Consider the following 26,096-nt stretch of genomic DNA (forward strand, 5'->3'; position numbering starts at 1 on the left):
CAATCCTCAAGGAAAAGAAGCTCTAAACCTACCGAACAGCAGCCTCTGTGAAGGCGGCCGATACTACAAATCCTAGCATGCCCAGCGCCACGCCCCCCACTGGGAGCTGGCGCACTCCCCTCTGGGAACTGTAGTCCCTGCTGGTTGCGGTCCTCGCCACTGCCAGGGTCCTCTTCATTGTTCAAGCGGGTCTTTGGGGACGCATGCGCAGTGGGGAGCTGCCAAAGCGTGTGGGAGAGCCCCTCCGCTCAGCCCCTTTCATTGTCTGATCTTGGCGCCTGCGCAGAACGAGGTCTCTGGGCCCGGGCCGAGGAAAGAACAGGGCCCAGCTCCTCGCCCTTTCCCGAAGCGCCTGCGCACTGGGCGGGCGCTCTCTGCCGTTACCGCTATGTGTCGGGCGTGTGTGGAATAACGCTCTTGCCCAGCGGAGCTGAGGGGCCCGGAGCTCGACCGCGGCGGCCGCGGCGACGACGACCGCGACGACGACGACGACGACGACGGGGTGGGGGGAGGACGGCGTGCGAGAGACTCCCGGACGCGCCCCCCGCTCCGGCCCCGCTCTCAGCCGTGAGGGGTAAGGGATGCTCCCGGCCGCTCCCGCCCTCCCTCTGCCCTCCCCGAGCGCCTGGGTTCGCGGCGGGCCGGGGTGCGGGGCCGGGAGGCGGGGGGGCCCCGGAGCCCGCGCGCGCCCCCCGCCCGGCGGCCCCGCGGCCGACAGCCCGCCGCCCGCGCCCGCGCTCCCGCCGCTTTGTGCGGCCTCGGGCGGGGCCGGTGGGGACGGGGCCGGGCGGGGCGCGGGGCGGCGCGCGCCCTGCGGGGCCTGCACCCGCGCGGCTCCCGGCGTGCCCCGGGGGGAGGGCCCGGCTTCCTGTCGCCCGCATTGTCCTGCGGCTTAATCGCGGGGCCCTGGCCCGTCCCCTTCGTTTTATATAAAGGGGGCAAAGGCCGAGCGGCGAGACGTGGCGTTTCTGTTCTCAAGCTCGCAATCTCTGTCTTTGGGGTGCGGTGGAGTTTCCCTGATTCATCTGAAGAATGTAAGCTCCTGGAAGCCAGGGGCTGTGTCTGCTGGAACCAAGCCCCGGGAGGACGATCCGGGTGCGAGGACTAGATGAAGACGAGGGCTGGTTTAGGAAGGGCCTGACAATGAAGCTGCTGTGTAGCAGGGAAATGAACCAGCAGAATTGGATGTGTTGGGGTTTTTTGTTTTTTTTTCCCATTGGGTGGGTAATGCATTCCTATTCCTAAAGGAATAGATTAGGCTGCATCTCTCCGTTTTTTTTTTTAAAGCAATCCAAACAACAGAATAGTCCTCATATATTTCTGAAGTGGTTTACTCGTAGTTTTATTCTTGTGGTGAAAATCCACCTCTTTGGGAGGAATTTAATGACGCAGGTGATCGAAAAAATACCTTTTAAAATGACTTGATTCTTAAACGTGTACGATGCTTATTATAACCATTTGCAGGCGTGTCTGGTTCAGCGCGAGCAGAAGCGAGAAGGATGGGGAGGAGCAGGTGGAGGGAAAATGAGACAGGGTAGGAAGGAGTAACATTCTGAGTCCAGTGTCCAGATCTCCCTGATAGAACCCGTGCGGAGCCTGCTTCAAAGACTTGGGAACTCAGCGCTAGAAATATCACATGATGAAGAGCGCATTACAACCATTTTGTAATTTTCTGCCATTATACTAAAAAAATGAAACCAGGGTTGTTTTCAGTTCTTGCCAACTTTGTAGATATTGTAGAATTTTGGTGTTTTGAAACTCAGGAGTCTTGAGTACATTTCACAGTGGAAGAAACTAAAACTTGGAATGTTGCCTGACTGATTTGTCCACTCAAGCCAAAATGCTGAAGGAAGGCAGAGCCCAATATTACGGATCTGATTCACAGAATGCTCCTTCCTGTGCCTCCTGTGTTGTCTGTACCCCTAGTCCTCGTCCTGCCCTGTGAAAATTTACGGAAAGCTTTGCTATATGCTCTCTGAATTGTGAGGATCAAGTTCATTGATACTTAACTTGCATTAATCTTGTCCTTTTCCTGGTGATGTTAAGTTAGTGATTCTACCAAAATGGAATTCAGTTTTATAAAGTAATTTACTCCTGTAAAAGCTGCCCTAACGTGGGCTCTTCGCAAAGACAGAAACTGTTGGAATTTTTTCTCTCCTACTAATTAGTGACCATATTCTCAGTATTATTTCTTGGTGTTCAGTAGTACCAAGATCAACTCTAAACTGTTAAAAATAAAATTGCCACATAACAAAAGCCTATGAAGTTCATTTTTCTTGAGTTAATTAATGAATTATATTTTCAATTTAGACGGTTTACAATTTACCTTTTGAGAAAAAATTCATGTTGAACTTTCTTTAGAATTTAACTGTACGGCATTTTATTGGATTGGTTTGCCATATCTGCTTTTATGTTGGCCTATAATTTGTATCCTTCAATTTTGTACTTTAATAGACGAGTGTTTTCTATGGAATTTATTAATATTTTCTTTAAATTTCCACTTAAAAAGAAAAATAACCTGCAGTTAAATTCAGTATGTGGGATTATATTAAATCAGACTTTAAATATATTACTGGCAAATTTCATGGTGTTCAAAAATAATTATGTATGGAAATAAGAAATCTATCTGTCAGTTTTCCATCTTAGCATTAGACTAGTGAAACTTCCATTATAAACATCTGCATATTTATCAGTGCAACTTTCAAGGTATTTTTAAAAATTGTGTTTTGTGATTTGTTTTCTTTGTTCCAAGTATCAGGTTCTCATTTCCTTTTATTTTCTGGAAAGAAAAATAGTTTTATTGTTGCCTCTGACAGTCATCAGATATCACTCATTTATTACTAAATACTGTCAGTTTCTAAGCTTCATGTCAACATGTTTTTTATTCAACAAAGATCTGTGTTTTAAAAATAATTTCTTAGAGTTAAAATTAATTTCGAATGATTTTTCCTACTCCTGAACATGGGAGAGTTAAGCAATGTGCTATTGTAATAATAATAATATCTAAGAAGTAGCATGATACTTAATTGTCAACTAAAACATCTGTATTGTTGCAAATTATTCTACAAGTATAACAAAAAGAACAATTACATACCACCTGAAAAATGCTTGCTGGGTAGGTTATATTGACTGGAGCATTAAATATTGATCTGCTTCAGTAAGAAATGGGTTTACTCTTATAGAGAGGAAGGAATCTTGACCTTTGTTTCAATAACCAAGATTTCTGATAATCAACTACCTTGTGAATGGGTTTGATTTATTTACTCAAATATTCAATAAGTCAGCTATTGTGGAAGATACAAAAGAAAGAGAAAATATCTGTCTGGAGTGTGGTTGATTAAACTGGAAATATAGTTGAATTGATTATGCAACACTATCATTGTTTTTGTCAAAATGAATGATTTAGTTAATATGTACTCACGATAAAGCACGTTTTTGTATTAAACAAAGGTAGAAAGGAGGCCAACAAAAGCAAGGTTAAAGAGAACCTTACAAAAATTACCCATATACAAATAGGTATTACACAAAACATGGAATTGGAAAATATTCTCAAGCATGCAGGGTGTAGGTTTGGGGGAGGGGGACGGGGAATAAGTCTTAGAGAATAATAATTTATAATGAGTTATGTAGCAAATATTACCCTTTAGGACATAATGTTTATTGAATATATGAATAAGTCTCATCATATATTGAGTACCCACTAAGTGCCAAATAGTGTGTGTCTTTGTGTAGATTCAGACAGCAGTCTTATAAGGAAGGTATTATTTTACACATAAAAGTTGAAAATTCTGGGGCCAGAGTTAGTGAATAACTTTGCTTTCATGTCACATGTTACTTTGTCTTTTGGGCTAAAGCCAAAATTGTTTCTACTCATCTTTATCAGTAAGTTAAAAAGGCAATATTTAATCCCTTCTTTGTGAATCAAAATTTTAGAACTGGAGGGGGACTTTGGAAGGAACCATCTAGTACAATATGCCACCAGCTACTAATAGTGAGAGCTCATTGAATTCACTTTTTCCATGAACACTTCCGTGGACATAGGATAGCACATTTAGCTTTTGAAAAGTGTAATAGAAAGATCTTAAATTAAGCTAGTATCTGCTTTACTATACCTTCTTCCCATTAGTTTCTCTTCTTTCCTTAGGACTAAGATACAGTAAGGTTTGTCTTAATGTGTTAGATTATGATAAATTTTCTATTTTCTAAATTAAACATCACAACTCCTGCCACTTCATAGGATATGGTCTCATCATGGTCAGCTGGATTTAATGAGTTTTGCCAGTGCTCTTCTTTTTGCTCTGGTTTTCATTTTTAACTCTACAGTTATGGTCTGATTGGAGAGTATAGGGAAATCATCACTTTATTTATTTTGAGCCATACATCTATTTTTCTGATCTAAAATTGTGTTAACTCTTTTTTTTTAAAAAGATTTATTTCTCCTCTCCCCTCCCCCATTCCCCCCATTGTCTGCTCTCTGTGTCCATTCGCTGTGTTTTCTTCTGTGTCTTCTTGTCTTCTCAACAGGCAGCTCCTGGAACTGATCCTGGGACCTTCCAGAGTGGGAGAGAGGCAATTACTATTTTGTGCCACCTCAACTCCCTGTTCTGCTACGTCGTATTATTTTCTTTCTTCTCTCTCGCTTGTTGCGTCATCCTGCTGTGCCAGCATAGGCTGGCACTCCTGCGCAGGACGGCATTCCAGCATGGGCCAGCACTCCATGTGGGTCATCTTGCAGCATGGGCCACCTTGCTCTCATCAGGAGGCCCTGGGCATTGAACCATGGACCCTCCCTTATGGGAGATGGGAGCCCGCTTGGTTGAGCCACATCTGTTCCTTCGTGTTAACTCTTTAACAACAGCATTATCTTTGCCAGTTCTGAGAGAAAGACAAAAAATTTTTAAAAACCCAGCAAGAAACAGGATCATGTCTTCTAAAATCATGTTTATGTAATTTAAGAATTTTTTTCTTTCAAGATTCTATACTTCTGCTTTTCCAACGTTTAAAATGGTCTTTATGACATGACAGTGTTACTAGGTGGTAAGGTTCTTTTTTTATTGGTTTCGGATTTTTGTTTTGTTCTTAATTAACCAAAACAAGTTGGCAGCATTATGTTGGTTCTCATTTTGTATTTTCAAACATTTCTTGTCCAGAAACCAGTGATGTAGTCAGCATAAACCTATCATCTTTTTTATGTTAACATAAAACTCTCCCATTCTGGGTATACCTATATGTGATGTTTTTGAAGCAATATTTTACCTTTGCCCCCATTAAATTTGTTTCTTTGAATACAGCCATGGTTACCACCTTTTGAGATCTTCTTGAATGACTTGGCTGCTGCTGCTCCTGAGAGTTGAAGAGAAATAGTGCTACTCATGGAAAGAATTTGCCATCAGGAATCACCTCATGAGTGCTAACTAATTAGGATCTTGAGCATGTCACTTAATTTCAGAGGCTTAGTTGCTTCATCTATAAAATAAGGATAGCAGTAGGCCTATTATGTCAGAGGTTTGTTATGTAAACCAAATGATGGTAGAGGTGAAAAGCAAATGGAAGGTAAAGTTGGAGTTAACTATCTTCCCCCATTGACCTAAGTATGGTGCCAGCCTGATGGTGTTAGATTTGAAGACAGACGTTGACTAGGATGACTAATATTTATTTCATTCTAACTCTGTAGGAACAGTTTTTTTTATTTCTTGTACATTCCATCCCCGTAGACAGTTTTGCACATTATTTTAATGTTATAGTGTTGAGGGAGAGAGGAGGAGGGAGTAGAGAAAAGGGCATGATGCTGGGAAGAGGAAAAATGTAACCAAGCTGTTGGATAACAACTTTCTTCAATCCTAGACATCCTTTAACTCTAAGTAGTATCTAAATAAAAAGACTGAAGGCAGAAAAAAGCAAGCAGGCCAGCTGGCAAGGAAATCCCTCTTCTTTTAACTGGCTGTTTTTCTGGAAGTTATTCTACTGGGTTGGGTAAGAGTTTGTCACATGATTAGTCTTATGTCACATGAAATAAAATATGAATTCAAGTAGTTGGTAAGAGATCTTGAATTGCAGGCAGCCAATTTGAAACTGATTTGAAGAAGTATTAGTAGTGAATAGGAGAAATGAGCCTAGTTGATGTTGTAGATGTAAAACAAAATATTTATATTGGTATGAAAGGAACATTGCAAATAGAGGATGTTCTGTGATAAGCTTTTTTTTTTTACATTGTTAAAAATATATTTTTATTACAGAAGTTGTGAACTTAGAAAACAATTACGCCATGTGTAGAATTCCCATACAACACCCATTCACCAACACATCACACCATTGTGGAACATTTGTTACAGATTATGAGATAATTTCATCAGACTATTACCACCAACTATAGTCCACTGCAAACATTTGGCATATTTTTCCCATACTCCACTAATTTTAACACAGTACATCTTTGGCATTGATGCAAGAATATTATAGTATTGCTGTTAACTGTAGTCCATAGGTTACCTTAATTGTATTTGTCCCATGATTCTCCACATTCCCACCATCCTGCAATAGGACTGCAACGTTAAACTATATATCTCGCCCTGGTTGTTCAATATACAGTTCTCATTAGATAAATAATGCATTGTAACTTCAAGGACACTTCTTTAAAAATACCGTTCGTTTTCTTTTTCATATTGCCAAACTAATTCCTGAATAATGCAGAAAAAATTTAAAATATCAATTCAGAAGAGGAACACAGTCATAATCCCACTAGCCAGTGACACCATTTTATGTATTCTTGTCTAAAATTATGGGATAGTGGGCATACTAATCTGGTACCGTTTTACCATAGGTTAATCTTTTCAATTCTAATTTTCAATGGTAACACAGGAGTCCATTTTATCAAACTTGTAATTTACTAACAATTTATAGAAATTAAGAGTGTTTCTTAAAACTATAAACACTGCAGCGGTTATTTTCTAAACGTGAATTTCTGTGCAAATAAATGTGTTCTTTGATATTTTGTCAAGGAATTGTTTTAAAAATGTGCAGAATTCTAAGTTTTTAAAAATTTGTCTAATTAATTTGCTCCCAAGCCTATACTAGTATGCACTTGCATTGGTGAATGAGAATGTGTTTCTTTAGGGTTCACTGATGTGGAGATTACCTATGTTTTTTAAAGTTTTACCAATTTGATGAACTAAAAACTTTTAAATTTGTCAGTAGCGCATATGAACAGTTTCTTGAAAATAATGCTCATTGGCCATTGTTGTTCTAATCTGAATTGCTTGTGCATGTACCCTTTGTTTATTTTTTTCTACAGGAATGTTAATCATCATTTTCGTTTGTAACAACTTTTTTGTCATATATGTTGTAAATTCTTTTCCCAGATTATCACTTGCCCAGATTTTAACATGTGTATAGTGAAATTTTTCATTTCCTTATCCTTATGAAGTAATCCTATTGTACAATATTTTATTTAAAAATGTTTCTTGTCCTTACTATTCAAATTTTTACATATAAATCTTTATTTAAAATGTATTTAGGCATATATACCCTTTTGTCACAGTGCCTTTTATTACACAACTGAATATTTATGAGTGAAGAAACAAAAAAAAAAGTCTGCCAGAGGTTTACAATACTTTATTTCTTTTAAAGGATCAGCTTTTTTGTTTTTGTTTTTTTATTAATTTCTTTTAAACCTTTAATAGTTTTCTCTTTGTTTATTGAATAATAAGTGTATTTCTGTTTTTTTCAAATTTAGTGGAAGACATCTACAAGGTGATAAAGTTATTGTCTCAGTACAGCTTTGGGCACATCCCTTTCATTTTAAATGTGGTGTTCTCAGAGTTTTTACTTTGCAAACTAATTTTTCAATTCCCTCTTTCACTAGAGTTAATTTGGGAAATAAGGTTTTTTTTATTATTTTGTTTTCTTAATTCCAGGGGCTGTCTTTGTATGTGTGTTAGTATCCTAGATTTTTTTCTATCATTTTATTAGGAAAATTGCCAAACATACGGGAAAATTGAAAGAACTTTACAGTGACTATTCATATACCCACCACCTCTATTCTACTAATTACACTAATTTTTATCACATTCTATCTATCTAGTCATCATTCTATTCATCTATCCGTCTTCTTTATTTGATGCATTTCAAAGTAAATTGCAGCCTGTAGTATTTGTGTGTCTGTATAAGTAAAGTGATCTTAACACATTTGGGGCTAATTATGGTGAAATGTTTCCAGCCATCCACTGCTTTATTAAACAAATGACATTTGAAAATGAAATGCACAGAAGTATTGTTGAACTGTTTCTGTAAATAATTAGCTGACAAAATTGACACCGAACCTCCCCCCTTTTGTGTGGGTGCAGGCATATTTAAAAGAGTTTTGTTTTTATCTGAAGGGAAGAGCTATTGAAGCAAACAACATTGTTTCTCTAAGCTAGTAGTTGTGTTTCCTACAGTAGCAAATCCAGGAATGAAATACATAGTCTAAATTTTGTATCTCACTACCTGCCACTTATACTATTCCCTTACCTCTCACCTATGTGAGGAATTCTGTGTTGAACTGTTCAATAAAAATAAAAGCCTTTGCCTGAGGTGAGAGCACCATTTGACCTAAGTGGACTTCAACAAATTCCATGTTAAGGATCTATATAAAACCTAGAACTCAAAATTGATAAATTGGAGTGGTAGAAACAAATAGAATGCAATTAAAAGAATTATCAATAAGGTCCATTTTAGTACCTTATTTGGGCAACAGGATGACTTGGACTCTATTGAACGGGATTATTTGGTGTCCTGCAGAGCAGGTCTAGTGATCATTGTGAATAACATTCAGAACATAATTAATTAATAAAATATGGCACCTTTTTGTTGGTGGATTTTAGGTTAATTCCAGGTTATGATCACATCTGCCCCCAAGGATATAAAGTAAAAGGCAGGAGTAATTTATCAAAGAATGCTGTTTTGGCAGCTTGTTCTTTGATCTGCTTTCCAGGTATCTATTTTTGTCACTGGAATCCCTAATGTCTGACTTGTTCTTTCCTTTTCTTTCTTGTTCTTGAGCCTGGATTGTAGTCTCCTCCAATCTCTGTATTCTTAATCAGCACCAGCACCTTGTATGAATATATTTCCTGTGTCCTAGTATCTTTTTCTATTTCTTTCTCTTTGGTTCTTCAGAATTGCAGCCTACTCGCCTTATCCCTATCCTTCCATGTTGTCACCCCACCCTGTCAAAAGGGCTTTTGGAAGGATTGGAAAAGGCATTTTCCTGATATGGTTAAAATAATCTTTATAGCTCTGATCATACCATTACTTTCTGTTATCTTTTAAATACTTTTACCTTTTATTTAAACTATAAATTCAGTTCACATTAAGTTTCTAGAGGTCAAGGATTCTTTTTAAAAAACAGTAATTTAAATTACAAAAGCATGTATGTAAAGGACTGGGTGTTGTTAACATTGTTTTATAAAATGATTCAATTAGTTTCTCATTTTTTAGTTTTGACATACCTGATTTTGTACTCTTAATGTGCAGCACACTTAGAGTTTTGAGTACTTGATCCATAATCCTTAGGTTACTTTAAATTGAATTATAATCAGGATTAATGGGACTCAGATGTCTGATAAATATGAATTTGTAATGGCCACTTGATTTACATTTTTAAGTTTATTTTTAGCTTGGATCGAAAGTGACACTTAGAGTCATTTGAGTAAAATTATTAGTCATTGTTATGTTCCCAGTGTTGACTGGGGAAAATGTACTTATCTAATTAAAATTGTATGTACATTGAAAACTATAGACCACTTTCTTTCTAAATGATTGAATCTTAAAATTTTTGGAGTTAGTCTTTTTTCTCTCTATTCAGATTACCCAGTTTCAAAAGCAGAGCTGAAACTAATTATTTTTATGCAGATTAAGAATCTACATAGTAGTAGACCTTTATTGTCTGTATCTAATTTCTTCTTAAATGTTGTTATTTTGCTTTCATTGAGTGTTTGCTCTCAAAATGGACAAGACACTAAATAGGTTTTGTGAAGGACATGAAATTGTACAGTACATGGTCCTTCTCACAAAGGTCTTAAAATCTAAGAGAAATAGAATCATAAGACACTATATAGTAAGTGCAGTCTAGTGAAGTGAACCAATTGTTAATAGAGATCAGTCTACTAGGGATATTAAAGGAAAGTGTCAGCAAAGAAGTCTCAGATGACCTAAATGCTAAAGGATAGGGTACGGTTGAGGTAGAAGCTGATAAAAAGAAGACATTCCAGATAGAAAAAGGACATGGTGTGATTATCTTAATATCAGGAAAGAACAAAGTGTGTTTCAAGAATGGCAGGTAGCACAGAAGAGCATGAGTATTTTGAGAGGGGTTTGGGGGAGGAGGCTGGTTAGGGTCACCTACTAGAGCATGTAAAATACCAAAGAAGGTGGCGTGGAGGTTAACACTTGAATTTGTATTGTATTCTTATAAAGTTCTTTCATATGCAGTATTTTATGTAATCTCCACCATGAACGTGAAAGTACCCCCAAGAAAGTACTCTTTTATAGATGTGTAACCAGAGACTTAGGGAATATATTGCATGGCTGACCTAAATTCACACAGGTAGTTCATAGAGATAGGACTTGAATGCTGTCTTTGGATTCTAAATCTTGTGCTCCGTTTTTTAATTTTTCTAGTTGGATAGATAATCAGGCTGGGTATTGAAGTTACTAAGCTATCAGGGCAGAGAATTAGAACTGTGAGCTGGGTGTGATAAAATTTTAAGTAAAACACAACACTGCACATGTCCAGGGATTTCTTTTTTAATGCAGTAGTTGGAAAATTGTTAATTATTTTAATAGATATGAACAGAAGTTAACCTTTGCACTGTTTCTGAAGAAAGTCTGATAAGTCATATAAACATATACCTGTCTGTCCTTTGCTAACATGAAGAAACCAAGAATAACAATTTGAAAGCCTTTTTGTTTAATATTGGTCAAATCTGGGAGTATCTGTTAAATTCAGGTAGGTTGGGTTCTTTTTTAAAAAATTGTTTATTTTTAACTGTAAAATATACATAATATTAAAACCATTTTAACCATTTTAAGTAGATCATTCTTTGACATAACTACATTGGAGATACTGTGTAACTTTTACCACTATTTCCAGACTGTTTTCATCATCTAAATGCTAAGGGGAATCCTTCTGGCTAAAAGTATACCACAGACAGTTACTTTAACTCATAAAAAGGAATAAAGAACACTCGTAAAGGTAACTACATAGGTAAATATAAATCCTGTATTATTGTACTTCTGGTTTGTAACTGCTCCCTCCCACCCCCCACCTCCCCCAGCATATATGACTTAATGGTCAAATGTGTAAAATAATACTTTAAATCTATGTTAATGACTATACAATGTATAAAGATGTAATCTGAGACAATAATGATAAAAGGGGTAGGAAGGAAATATATTGGAGTTTGTATACTACTAAAAATAGGTTGACAGTAGTCAAACCAGGTTGTTGTTAGTTTAAGATGTTGATTATAATCACAAAAGTAATCACTAAGAAAATAATATAAAAATACAGAGAAAAGGAGAGGAGGGAATCAAAATGATACACTAAAAAAAGGCAACTAAATACAAAAGAAGGCAGTAATGAACAAATTACAGTGGACTTTAAGATTTTATACCAAAAGCACAAGCAACAATAAAAAATAGATAAAATGGACTTGGTCAAAATTTTTTTAAAACTTTGTGCATCATGGCATTTTTTGGAAAGTGAAAATAAACCTACAGAATAGAAAATATTTAGAAACCATTTATCTGATAAGGGTTTAATATCTGAAAGATATAAAAAAAATCCTGCAACTCAGCAACCCAACTGAAAAATGGGCCAAGGAATTGAATAGACACATCTTCAAAGAAGATAGTCAAAAAGCTAATAAGTATACAAAAGATCTGAGAATATCCTGCTTGGGGTTCCTTGGGCTTCCTGGATGTGTATATTCATATCTTTCATTCAGTTTGGGAAATTTTTTGGCCATTATCTCTTAATTCTTTTTCTGCCCCTTTCTCTCTCTCTCTTGTCCTTCTTTGGACATGAAGATATACTTCATGGTGTCTGTAGGTTCCTCAGGCACTGTTCATATTTCTTCATTATTTTTTCTTTCTGCTCCTCACACTGGACATTTTCCATTGTCTTCAAGTTCACTGATCCTCTCTTCTGCCTGCTCAAAACCGCTGTAGAATCTGTCTTAGTTTTTCATTTCAATGGCTGTTCTTTACAGTTCCAAAATTTCTGGTTGGTTCCTTTTTATAATTTCCGCCTCTTTATTTTGTTCAAACAGTATTGTCTTCATTTACTTTAGCTCTTTATATATGGATTTCTTTAGGTCATTTAACATATTTAGACAATTGGTTTAAAGTTTTTGATTAATAATTCCAATATATGAGCTTCCTTAGGGATGGTTTCTTGCACCTATTTTTTCCTTTCCCTTGAATGGGCCATTCTTTCTCATTTCTTAATGTGTTTTGTAACATTTTGCTGTGAATTGGCCACTTGAATATTATTTTGTTAAACCTCTGGATATCTAGTTCTCCCACTCCATTTTGTTGTTGTTGTTTGCTGTTGTGATTTTTTCCAAACTATTTTTGCTCTGAGTTGGGGAATGGAAAGAGAAAAACAAAAAAATTCCTCTTCCAGATTCATTTGCCACTTTTACTTGAGTGGGGGTTAGAAGAATGGGCTCCCTCAGAGCTGTCCCTGCATTGATCTGAAGAAGCTAATCCAAAGCAAAAACAGTGATCAACAGACCACACACCCCCAGATTTTGGAGAACCAAGTCTTTATAGACCTCCCTGGCTCTGGCAAGTTGCATCAGGACCCCAGGCTGCAGGACCCACTTCTGCTGCCACTTGTTTGGGGGATGGAAGATAGTAGCCACTATGCGGAAGTGGGAATGCTAGGGATGGTGAGGAAATTTGCTGTTATTTCCCATAATTTACCAGCCTCTTAGTCCAGCTCATCCTTGGATGTTGCTGCACGCTGTTCCACTAGATTCCAGAGTTTCAAAATAGTTGATGCACACTGTTCCTGCCAGTTGAGTAGTTGTTTTTGTGGAAGGACCAATTACTGGCAGTTTCTACTCTGCCATCTTCTTACAATCCTCCCCTTCTTTCTTGAAGTGCATTTCTTTGAACCACTTTTAGTCCAAAATGATATGCTTGCATTTAATTAAAAGAAAAAAAATGAACTAGTTTATTAGTTGGTATATGCAACTGGCAAACTCTTTTTGTCCTTATCGCAAATTCACCATTTTGTAAACATCCACTGATGGTAATAATATATAAGTTATTGAGCATTTATTCATTAACCAGCACTCTGCCAAGTGCTTCAAACTTATTAGCTCATTTAATCATCAAACTAACCCTTTGATGTAGAGTTTTGTAAATAAGACTCAGAGATGTTAATTAATTGGCTCAGAGTCACAAATCTTATAGTTACAGAGCCAGGATTTGAATTATGTAATAACTCTGGGGTCCTCTTTGCTCTCTCTCTTACCTCAAATTTGCCAACAAGCTCTTGTCAGTGCTACTTCCAAAGTATATCTCAAATCTGTCCACCTCTGTCACTCCTGTTGTAATAATTAATATCTAAATAATAGTATCTTTAATTTAAAGGCAGTTTGAAGACATTTGTTTATAGTTAAGTAACCTGAGTCTGCTGTATTAATATACTTTATCTTATTGTAAAGACTTGAAATGATGAAACTCCATTTACAAAAAGTTCTCTTATTCGTACTTTTAGCAATTCACTTTCATGAATTCATTCTCTTTCCCCCCTAAATCTTTTACTGTTTTTCAAATGTCTCTTACTGTCTTACCTATATTTTTCATCCTTTTGACCTCCTGCACTTCAGTCTCGATATTTTCTTCTGTCTTCCAGTCTCATAGTCTGTTTGGCTGAATTTAATCTGTTGTCAGACTTACCAGTGGAGTTTCTTAATCTAAGCACTTGAAGTTTCCAGCTTGAAAATTTCCATCTAGTTCTTTTTTTATAGCTTCCGCTCTCTGTTGAAATTCTTCATCTTGTCTTTTAATTCTTTGAATATATGAAATTAGTTTAAATTCCATATCTTATGTCTCCATTATCTGGGTCCCCTGTGAGTCTATTTCTGTTTTCTACTGTTCCTCTTGATTTTTGAACTGGTTGCTTTACTTTCTTTCATGCCTGGTTATTTTTATTAAATGTTGGATATTGTACGTGAAGAATTGTAGAAATAATTTGAGGTGCAGAGGGATGTTATCTTAATTCCAAAGAGAATTTCCCTTAATTTCAGCCAGGGAGCTAAGCTCCTGGGCACCAGTAATCTAAGATCACTTTAAGCTAATTAGGGGCTGAGATTCTTCAAAGCTGGGCTTCAGAGCCTATTATGGCTGGTCTGTTTTTACCAGTCCTTCCTTATTCCTAAGGTATAACTCTTAGGATCCTAACTTAAAGCCTTGGAGGTATTCCCATACCCCTCCTCCTCGGCATTTTTTATGATGCCTTAAAATAGTTGTTTTTTTTATTAACCTTTTCCTAGTTTTCTAGTTGCTATCAATAGTGAGTTTACCCAAACTACCTAGGTTGCGTATTGCAGGAAGCGGTCCTTGTCTTAGTCTCATTTTACAGAGAAAAAAAAAAATCTTGCTCTGAAATAAAATAGAGGGAATGTTGTGTTAAGAAAATATATAACATCTTTTTTTTTTTTTTAAAGATTTATTTATTTATTTCATTCCCCCCCTCCCCCGGTTGTCTGTTCTCTGTGTCTATTTGCTTCCTCTTGTTTCTTTGTCTGCTTCTGTTGTTGTCAGCTGCACGGGAAGTGTGGGCGGGAAGTGTGGGCGGCGCCATTCCTGGGCAGGCTGCAGTTTCTTTTGCGCTGGGTGTCTCTCCTTACAGGCGCACTCCTTGTGCGGGGGGCTCCCCTACACGGGGACACCCTTGCATGGCTCGGCACTCCTTGCACGCGTCAGCACTGCGCATGGGCCAGCTCCACACGGGTCAGGGAGACCCGGGGTTTGAACCCCGAACCTCCCACGTGGTAGACAGATGCCCTAACCACTGGGCCAAGTCCGTTTCCCTATTTATAGCGTCTTGAAACTACATAAATCATAGTTCATTCCTGGAGATGTTTTGATTTCAAACTTCATTGGCTGCCTTCTAATCCTAACTTATTAATTGGGAAAACAGTGAAAATATTTTCATATCTTAGAAATAACTTAATTAAAATATATTTCCAAAGGGTCTTTTAAGCTATCTTGATAATTTGAAATGGTTTTCCTTCCATTGTTACTGTTCCTCACTTGATCTCAAACTGACTTTGTGACTCAAATATTCCTTAATACTTAATAAATAACTCACTCAAAAAGTTTTTTACATTGTGGTAGTTTGAGGTTTTTGTGGACCCCAGAAAAGATAAGTCCTTAGGGCTAATCCATTCCTGTAGGTGGAATACCTTGTTTAGATCACTTCAGTTAAGGGCCTTTGATTAGATTACTTTGATAAAGCATGGCCTAGGGTGGGTCTTGATCCTCTTACTAGAGTCCTTTGTAAATAGGATGGATTTGGAGACATAGAGAGAAAAGACCCAGGAGCTCAGAGAAGCTGAGAAAGAAAACCAGGAGAGCCAGAAGCTGAAATCAACAGAACCTAGGAAAAAGAAAGCCACAGAAGGAGCAGCCAGAAGCTGAAAGCAGCAGAAACTGGCAGATGCTGCCATTATACCCTGCCGTGTGACAGAAGTCCAGAATTGCCAGCAACTGTGTCTTCAGGGAAGAACTTTACCTGGTGCCTTGATTGGGACATTTTTCTCAGCCTTGGAGCTATACACTTATGAATTAATAAATCCCCATTGTAAAAGCCAGCCCATTTCTGGTATATTGCTTTGGCAGCCTTTAGCAAGCTAAAACACACATCTTCATTAATTTTCTTTGTATCCTTATGTTCAGAGACTTCTTTACAGAAAAAATTTTGCCTTGGGAAACGGACTTTGGCCCAGTGGTTAGGGCGTCCGTCTACCATATGGGAGGTCCGCGGTTCAAACCCCGGGCCTCCTTGACCCGTGTGGAACTGGCCCATGCGCAGTGCTGATGCACGCAAGGAGTGCCGTGCCACGCAAGGGTGTCCGCCGTGTGGGGGAGCCCCACGCGCAAGGAGTGCGCCCGTGAGGAAAGCCGCCCAGCGTGAAAAGAAAGAGCAGCCTGCCCAGGAATGGCGCCGCCCACACTTCCCGTGCCGCTGACGACAACAGAAGCGGACAAAGAAACAAGACGCAGCAAATAGACACCAAGAACAGACAACCGGGGGAGGGGGGGAAATTAAATAAAAAATAAATAAATAAATCTTAAAAAAAAAAAAAGAAGTTTAAAAAAAAAAGAAAAAATTTTGCCTTCACCTGTTCACTATTCAATTTAAACCTTATTAAAACTTTGAACTTAATTATCCACACTGTGAGAATGGAATTTTAAGTATTTAAGTTAGTGCATCTCAGTCTGTGCCCATGGAGATGTGCTGTGGAAGTTTTTAAAAATACAGATGCTAGTACCTTACCCCAGGTCTGTTGAGACTGAGTTCATGTCTTAAGATATGAAGCCTAGACATTAATGCAAACATATAAACATGCACATACACATACATATGTATATGCAAATGGTTTATATTTTACATGTGCATTTTGTATGTATACACACAACTCCACAATGATCTAACATGTAGCTAGTGCTAAGTAAGGTGATCTTATCCAAGTGTCTTGTTCTTGGAAAATTTGAGAGAAGAGGTTGCAATAGGGCTTAACTTATAAAAATCATAAGAAGATAAAGTGGAAATTAGTTATTGAAACTGAGCATATGGATTGCTTATTCCAATTCAGGTCTGATTTATGTTGGCTTAAATGGACTGTAGTCATATTACTAAGTAATCAGTAGAAAATTCTCAGGGGAGCTCATAAATTAGATTTCTAATATGGTCATTGGTCTGTTGTAGCCTGTAGCAGCTTGTTATTATTTGTGAATTCCAAAAAAAAGATATTGATTATGTTTGTAAACTGGTCTGTTCCTCTGGGTTTGATACCCTTTGGTTGTATTAAATTGAAAGGTTTTACATGTACTTGAGTAAATTAAGATTAGGGCTTTGATTCAGCCACATCAGTAGGGCATGACTCAGGGTTGAGTCCCCACCCCCTTGGTGGGCTATATGAACTGACACTCAAGAAAACACACGGAAGAAGAGATGGAAGAAGACAGATCTTTTTCAATTTGGTCCTGCCATGTGACTGGAAGGAGAAGACTCAAACAGCTAAAGCCCCAGGAAAGCCTACAGCTGAAATTGGAAGAAGCTGGGCCCACAGAGCCTGAAGAGGAAAGGAAGGAGAGACCAGGCAGAGGTCACCCGCCATCTTGCTTCCAACACATGACAACAGATTTTGGTGAGGAAGTTACCTTGAGTTGGACTCTTTAGGGACTTGTAACTGTAAGCATCTATCTAAATAAGTACCCTTGATAAAACCCAACAGATGTCTGGCACTTTGCATCACCACTCCTTTGGCTGGCTAACACATAGCCTATGATGAAATTTTACTAAAATGGTATATCATACCTCAAATATTTATTGAAGATTACTAAGGTTTTACATTTTGTACATGATGCAGGGGATACCAAGATTGGTAAATCATAGTCACTTTACTCAAGCAGCTCAGTTTTTTGGGAAAAAAATGGAGAAATTAAATATAGTGCAGAGATGTTTAAGGACTGTTGTAGTTATATATGAAGAGCAAGGTAGGCGATCAGAATTGGGAGACAGACAGTTCATGGGAGTATTTCCAGAGGAGGTGATGGCCGAGTAGTTCAAAATCAGAGGTCTTGGAAGAGCATGGAATTTGCATTTTCAGAGAACCTTCAAATAATTTGGTTGAACATGAGGTGCAAGGAAGAAGCAGAGTAAGGGTTCAGGCAGTAGCAAGACTTTGTTTTCAAAACTTGAGTTTGTATTGTCTTGAACCCTATGGGGGACTATTGAAAGATCTGGGGGCAAAATGATTAGATTTACTTTTATTTATTTTATTTATTTTATTTTTTTAATTAAAATTATTTATTTATTTTTAAAAATTACATTAAAAAAATATGAGGTCCCAATCAACCCCACCGCTCCCACCCCCCACTCCCCCCACAGCAACACTCTCTCCCATCATCGTGACACATCCATCGCACCCGGTAAGTACATCTCTGAACATCACTGCACCCCGTAGTCAGTGGTCCACATCATAGCCCACACTCTCCCACGTTCCATCCAGTGGGCCCTGGGGGGATCTACATGTCCCATAATTGTCTGTGAAGCACCACCCAGGACAACTCCACGTCCCGAAAACGCCTCCACATCTCATCTCTTCCTCCCATTCCCCAAACCCAGCAGCCACCATGGCTACCCTTCCCACACCCATTCCACATTTTCTCTGTGGACATTGGATTGGTTGTGACCATTGCACATCTATGTCAAGTGGGGCTTAGATTCCACATGGATACTGGATGCACTCCTCCTGCTTTCAGTTGTAGACACTCTAGGCTCCATGGTGTGGTGGTTGACCTTCTTCAACTCCATGTTAGCTGAGTGGGGTAAGTCCAATAAATCAAAGTGTAGGAGCTGAAGTCTGCTGAGGCTCTGGGCCTGGGTCTTATTATCAGTCCAGAGATTCAAATCCCCTAAATATATCTTAAACTCCAGCACCAACTACAATTCCAATAAAGTAGCATGCAAGTCTTGTGAGAAGAGATCTTTATAAAGATAATTTTGATCCACAGTAGAGAAAGGATTTGAAGGGTATGATTCAGATAAAAGAGTTCTGCAGTCATTTATTGGGAAGTACTGAAGGGAAGAGAGGACAGGTGTCAAGATAATAATTAGGAGGTTGAAGGAATTTGAAAGTCATGATGACTTACCTACATAAAGGGAACATGGGAAAGAGAGAGTACCTGGGTGGTGGGTGCTGCCATTTACCAAGACATGGAAATGGGAAGAAACAGATTTTATTTGGAAGATGGAGGGTTCAGTTTTATTCAAATTAAATCTGAGGTATCTATGAAGACATTGAACTGAAAATGATTTGTAAGCAATTAGAGGCAAGGCCTGGATCTTACAAAAGAGGTTTCGAATTGAAATTTAGATATCTGGCTTAATATGGTATTCAAAGCCCCATGGCTTCAAAGAATTCCCAAAGTGATCACATATAGGGAAGGAGCCCTCTAAAAACCCAGGGTTTAAAAAGAAAAGAGAAAGTGGAGACTTTCAGAGACATTGAGGGATAGCCCTGGAAGTGAGAGGTAATGTCTGTGGCCCGTTGAGTGACGAACAGGACAGAGTCCAGTAATTGGAGAATGTATGTGGTAATGCAACAGAATATAGAGATGAATAAAAGAGGGATAGACCAGACAGGAGGAAAGAAAGAATTAAAGAAAGAGAAAGTTGTTTAGATTTGTAGTTGAGTGAGCCTGGAGATAATGAGCTCTTCTTTCAGATTCTGTCTTTTTGATCCATGCCTGTTCACCCCATTTTCCCAAATTTGCCTCATTCCTCTAGTTTGGCCAATTGATTTTTTGATCTGATTCTAATCTAATCTTAGTTCTTCCTTGTCAGTGGACTTCTTAGAAAGAGGATCGTGTTGGCTAAACCTGAGGCTTAAAAGTAGCTTGAAAATAGACTGAATTTTTGCATAAACTTTCAGCATTTTTGTCCCAAAAGATAGTGTCATAGACATGTTGCTAGGTAAAAATTATATTTCTTAGCAGTCATCCTTAAACTCTTTAGCCAAATCCGAGGATGTAGGAATTGATATCACCAGCATCATTTTATATTAAATTTGGGAAAAATACAAAGGAGAGTTTTGGGAAAAGCCAGAACTTGGTGTCTGAAGACCCAGGCTCCTGTTTACTCCTGCTAGATTTGTGACCCTGGGTAAGTCATTGAACTTCAACTCTGTTTAAGGAAAATATGTTTCTTAATGCTTGTCTTGGGAGTTAATGAAAGAATAAAAGTGAAAGCACCTAGCACAGTTACTGGCATGAAGGAGGTTATTTGTTAAATGTTGAAATCAAAGTTCTGATTGATTTGTTGGTATAAAAATAAAATTATGTTTTAACAACGTTGTATAGTTCTATGGAAGAAAGCAAGTCAGACTTCCTACTTTTTATAGACTGGTAGAGAAAACTTCACAATACCTCAGCACTTTCTAATATGATTTTTGTACAGAAATGTCTTTTCCCACTATATATACATCTTTTCTTTTGAAAATATAATACAAACACAGCTATAGAATTAATGACTATTGGTAGTTAAAATATCATCTTCACTTGTGTGAGTTTTTTCCTTATTTTAATATTTCTAATGAAAGTTATAAATCACTTTTTTCTCAAGACATATTTCTTTCCTTGCTTTTAAAAAATATTTAATTAATAGTGAGTATAGTAGATGATAAAGGAAACATTTGGAGCACTCATTCCAAAATAATCATGAATATATGAAAGCAGAAATTTTCTTGGTACAGAGTTTGTTCACATGAGCATGGAACAAGTATCTTGGTAAGAATCCAAGGAAAGCACAGCTGTGGATTTAATTTTCTAGATTAACTGTGCAGTTACAGTGGGGTGTGGATTCAAAATAAATCAGTTTTTCTCAGAATATATTTTGGTATCTGTCCCAGATCAAGTTGATTATTCAGCCGAGCTGAATTTTTTACGTTTGAAGTGTATATGGCTTTGTCAGAGCTGTTTCTCTGGACCACCCAGTCTAAAAGAGTATCACAGTAACTGTTTCATCATCCTGTTCTCCTTGTTTCTTCACTTTCCTTTTCTTCCCATTGTCACTGAAGTAATCTTTTTCATTTATTCAGCTCTTGTCTGTTTTTTTTTCCTTCTATGAGATGAGAGACTTTTTCTATCTTGATCATCATTCTCTTCCTGATATCTGTAGTTCTTAGCATTTAAGTGCTTGTGAATGAAGAAAAGAATGGATTCATTCATTTTTATAGAATCCTCTTAGGTAATCAGGGTTTAAGTCTTAGCTAGTATTATATGTAAAATATTACAGAAATTTATAAGTGTATCTGCTTTTGTCATGTTTGGTCATATTTACACCTTGTGTGATTCTAAGTCCTTAGCTGAAATGCAACCCTAGTTAAAATGTTATCCCTTTCATATTGATATGCTGTCAAAAGAGACCTTAATGTTGAAGACATTGTCTGTTAGGGACTCAGCAAGGAAAAAAATGTGAAATTGTGATTCTGAATTTATACATTTGTTTAAATTTATTAACTTATCTTTTGGGTGTTTAGTATGATGGGATAAAAAGACATAGAAGAAGTCAAAGAAGCCTATATGGCTGTTGACTCAGTGACTTAGTTCATTTTAGTCTTTATAAGATTAACTGTGGGTTCAAATGATAATTTCAGGAGATAAGGTTTATCAGTTTTTTTCCCTTTTGTTTTAAATTTCCATTTATACTGGGTCAAGCCCATGGATCTTTGTCACCCTTTCATGCCTCCTAAGAAGAAATGATGAAATATGAATGCATAAATAGAAAATACTTTATTAAAATAAGGAACACGCCGATTAGAGGAAATCACTTTCAGCTGTTTAGACTGATAGTTCTAATGTAAGGCCAGTTATTTGTTACTATGCAATAGCAGGGGTTGTGGTGTAAGAGGAGGTTCATTCTCTGTAAGGCCATCTGGTGATGAATCATCCAGCTGATTGCCAGAAGCAAAGGATAGACTACCCTTAACATGTGTTTTAGCTCAAGTAATTGCATATACTGATGATCATTTGTGTAACAGGGTTTTTTACCCCTCAAACCTGCTAATCTGAGTAACTATTTCTTTGTCATGGGTTGAATGAGGCATTATTTCTAGTTCTTTTGTAATGTTACATATCAAGATTGTTGCCTCTCTTTCAGCTCTAGCACTATGATAATTAAGATCACTCAAACCCTTCCTGCCAGATGTTGTCAGTCTGAATCATAATCATAAGTGACTGGAAGCAACATTTCTGATGTAAGTACACAAAGGCAGTAATATGTATGTAGAAAACTGGAAGTGTAGGGAAGTTGTGAGTTCTGCAGAGGTGTTTTTGTTTTCTAAAGAATTTAAAGCCTAAATATTACAATTTTAGTCCATTAGATCCTGAGATGAACTTTGATCTAGCAGGAGAGTCAGTTTGTAAAGGTGATTACAGCTACCAGGATCATAGAAGTGGGCCTGTGATGCTGGGGTCAATGTCTAACTGCCATCTGACCTTTTAAATGTCTGTGCTTTAAATCTGTCAGATAACTGCTGAAAGCTGTCTTTTGTGACAAGGGAATCAAGAACAAGAAAGAGACCACTGAAGGGGAATGGTAATTAGGATTTGATGGTTAGATTTCATTTCTAGCAAAAGTAAGATGACTCACTTCTCCCCTCCTGTCACTGGAAGTTTCTTGGTTATCTTCACCTCAAAAAGCCTGCAGCAGCTCCAGAGCTTCTCATTCATTCTTCTAAAAAAACTGCTTGTCGCACACTCGGCAGAGGTGAAGCATTGAGATAGGCACAGGATGTACTGAAATGAAACTTCTTTGCGTTGCACCAGTGTTGACTGGAAAAGACACCACCTCCAGGGTCCCCACCTCAGTCTAGGACATTGGTGACAGCCTACTGCTTATTCCAGAATCATGTTACGCTTATCTCTGTCATGGCACATATTGACCAGCCTTTCCTACAGGACTGGGTTCCTTGATTCAAGCTTAGTTTGCCTGTGTTGCTTTTGTGTGCCCATAATGCTTAGAGGGCCTTGGTTTGCTAGGACTTCTCAGTAAGTGATTGTGGAAAGGAGGAAGGAGAGTGATGGAAGAAGACAGCTTTTCCTGCCTTTGAAGAGCTCACTAACTAGAGAGAAATATACACAGTGCAATCTCAGTTTTCATTAGTGTTTTAAATTATAGTATAATTAATGTTTGAAAAAAGTAATTTGGGGCTTCAGAGAAAAGAGTGACTCACTGTGCCTGGAGAAATGAGGGAAGATTTATAGACAGTGTCTCTTAGTTTTATATTTTGTCGTATACGCTGGGATTTCTGAAAAACGGGAAGTAGTAAGCACAGACGATAGAGACTAATATTATCATATATTATGTCTTGTCTGCATATTTCAGGTTGTAGCCTTTAAGATTAGTAAGTCATTGCAGTGATAAAAAAAGACAGTGAGGATTGCTGGTATAGAAAATTGAAAAGTTTTGAGGTTTTTTAGTTGTTTTTTGATTTTAGCTATATTGCTAATCACGTTAGACAAAGCAAAGAAAATTTTCACTTCTCAATATTAGACAGGCTATAATATTTGAAACTCTTAAGTGAGATTTCCTGTTTTTTTCATTATTTGTAATTAAAGGTCTTGTCCAAACAAAACATACACACATATTTAGAGTTTTGATTTTTCAGAAATTATGTATTTAAATCTTAAGATTCTGATTATTATTTCACATTATTAAAACACATCTGGAAAAAAAAAGAGAGAGAAGTTAAATATGCATGAATATTTCATCAGGAGCACTGTCTTTTATGATGAATGGGTAGTTTATCTGCCAGAGACCACATCTTATCTGTGTGGATTGTTAAGTATAAACTTATACCATACACATGTTAATTATGTGTTTCATGTTGAATGGCTCAACATAGGCCATATGGTCTAATCCCTGAGGCCGTACTAATAAATTTCTGGGCTACTCTTTTAGTCTCTTAAATTCCTAATTAAATAGAGTTCTTCTGTTAAATCAGATAATAAATACTTTTGTGGGTGTATCACATTGCTTTCTTTGAATTCAATGAATACTAGTCTTATTTAATATGATCTTTAATTTAGAAGAATGATACCTGTTTTTACAGTACCATCTTGCCCCCAGAATTCTGCTACTTACCAACTAAAAACCCAAGAATATACTAGCAAAAACCTTAAGAGTTTTATGTTTTAAAGCCAGTGAATAAAAAAGCATACATGTAGTTTAGTCACAGGAGTTCTCTCCTTCAGATTCTATTTGCTCTCTCTGAGCTTGTCCCAGTATGCCTCCTTATGTTATTTTTAAGGCTTGCAGGAGAGAGTAGAGCTGGTTACAATGAAAATGACTACTGATAGGAATGGAGAAAACAGTTAAAAAAATAAACAAAAAACCAAGGTCTTAGAAAAATAAAATTAGGTAATAATAGGACTGATGTATCCACATTCCTTAAATCCTGAAGATACTGTTTTACAGCATAGTTTAATAATAATTGTTTACAGTAGTAATAATCATGAGCCCACCAATAAAGAGATAGATACAGTGTTCAATATTTTGAGTTGTAAAAGGTAGGTAAATGTGAAATATATTTTAAAATAGTTTCATCCAAAATGATAAAACCCAAAACTGGTATTGATCTTGTAAGACAGGGGGTGGCCAGGCTTTTTCTGTAAAGGGCTAGAGAATGAATATTTTTAGACTTTGTGGACCAAATGTTCTCTGTCCACCTATTCATCTGTCCTGTTAGAACAAGGAAGCACCATAGATAATACGTAAATGAATAGGAGTATCTGTGTTTCAATAAAATTTTATTTAAAAAAACAGATGTCAGCCTTAATGATTCTTCTAAGCGAGACAACAACCAAATATAAAATAAAACCAAGATTTTACTCTATCTCCAATTTAAAATGAGAAAAATCAGGGCTAGAGTGGGCATGGTAGCTTTCATAGGATTCTCACCAAAGAAATGATAACACATCTCAATTTATTTATAAATTATTTCACTGGAATGTTAGTTCCATGAGGGAAAGAGTCAGCTCCTAAAATAGTGCCTTTCTCCTGGTGTGGCCAGAGTAAATAATCAATAACAAATATTTTTCAAAGTCCTGTACTTTCTCATAAAACCCAAGTTTCTGGACTGATCTGTGAATTTTCTTTATCCCGACTTCTTTACAAATTCATGAAGCTACTAAGAATATTAGCCTTTTCATCTGCGTGTTTACATGTCATGTGTGAGCAACATTATCCTGGTTACTCTAAGGACTTTGCAGGCATTTTACAAGTTAAACTAATTTGACTGTAAGAGACATTTGCCTCTTTAATATCTAGTGATTATAACTGGGGCTTGCAATAGTAATAAAATTTAACCTGAAATTTGAGTTCAGTGGAATCAAATTACAAATAGGGAGAACAGATAGAAAATTGGGAGTTCAGTTCTCTAGAGTAGCTGAAATTTTTTCATCTAATCTGGAAAAGAAAGGAAAAAAATAATGATGACTCTAAAATTGAGATAGTGTTTTTATCATTAGGATATATTAGTATATTCTAGATAGCTATCCTATTTCAGCACTCCTCTGTTTTGTGTCAAAATTTAATGCCAAAGGAATCATTTTTCTAACCTAGAAAACCATGGGCTTTCATGTTTTGACAACCACCATATCAGAATCATCAGGACAGTTATTTACCTCCATGTTATTGAACAGAAGGGATAACTAAAACAGTGCCAGTGAAGTGTTATTCTAGGAGTGGTTTCACTCTCATTTCTCTCCATTAAAAAGCAAATAAATATGGTGACTAGACCTGCAGTTTTCTCTCTTTCCCCCAGATTCCAGTAAGACAAAGAGAATAAGAAAAGAAGCCACCCAGAAAGAGAAATTGGGAAAGTTTTAGAAGATGGGGACTGTTGGAGGAAAAACTGAAACCCAAGTGTCTGCTAAGGAGAATAATGAAAAGAAGCACATTAATTCTCATGGAATCTTGGAAGGGCTTAAATATTTGATCCACCAGGTATCTTGGAAGTCAGGGATAACGTATAGGGCAGAAAATATAGAGATCAGTTGAAAGTTCCTGTAAAAATCACTTAGGAACCACAAGCCTAAGCCCCATTCCCACAGGAGATTAGAAGTTTACTGTCTGAAGTTACTAAATCAGAGAAGCTCCAGACATGTGGCTATCAGACTGCCTGGAGGGTAGGATAAGGTCCTATGCTAGACTCTGGGGATTGATACATGAAAACTCTGTATATAGACTGAGGAGATGCTTCCTCTGCTCCAATCCTAGAACATGAGCAGCCTGGTTTTTGCCAACTGTA

At 37.4% G+C, this 26,096-nt stretch overlaps 1 protein-coding gene across 50 annotated transcripts in view; it reads left to right on the top strand.

The window, feature by feature from the left end:
* Positions 1–220: 220 nt before the first annotated feature.
* CEP170 (centrosomal protein 170) overlaps positions 221–26,096 on the top strand; it is a 133,504-nt gene continuing 107,628 nt past the window's right edge. For 31 of the 50 annotated variants that reach the window (XM_004463316.5, XM_058309432.2, XM_058309440.2 and 28 more), the window contains exon 1: positions 261–574. The gene's annotated coding sequence lies outside the window, so the exon portion shown is untranslated. Of the gene's footprint in view, positions 575–26,096 lie in introns of all 50 variants that reach the window. The other 19 variants (XM_058309464.2, XM_058309466.2, XM_058309470.2 and 16 more) reach the window with 5 other exon arrangements.

This window comes from Dasypus novemcinctus, chromosome 13, assembly GCF_030445035.2.
Source record: "Dasypus novemcinctus isolate mDasNov1 chromosome 13, mDasNov1.1.hap2, whole genome shotgun sequence".
NCBI lineage: Eukaryota > Metazoa > Chordata > Mammalia > Cingulata > Dasypodidae > Dasypus > Dasypus novemcinctus.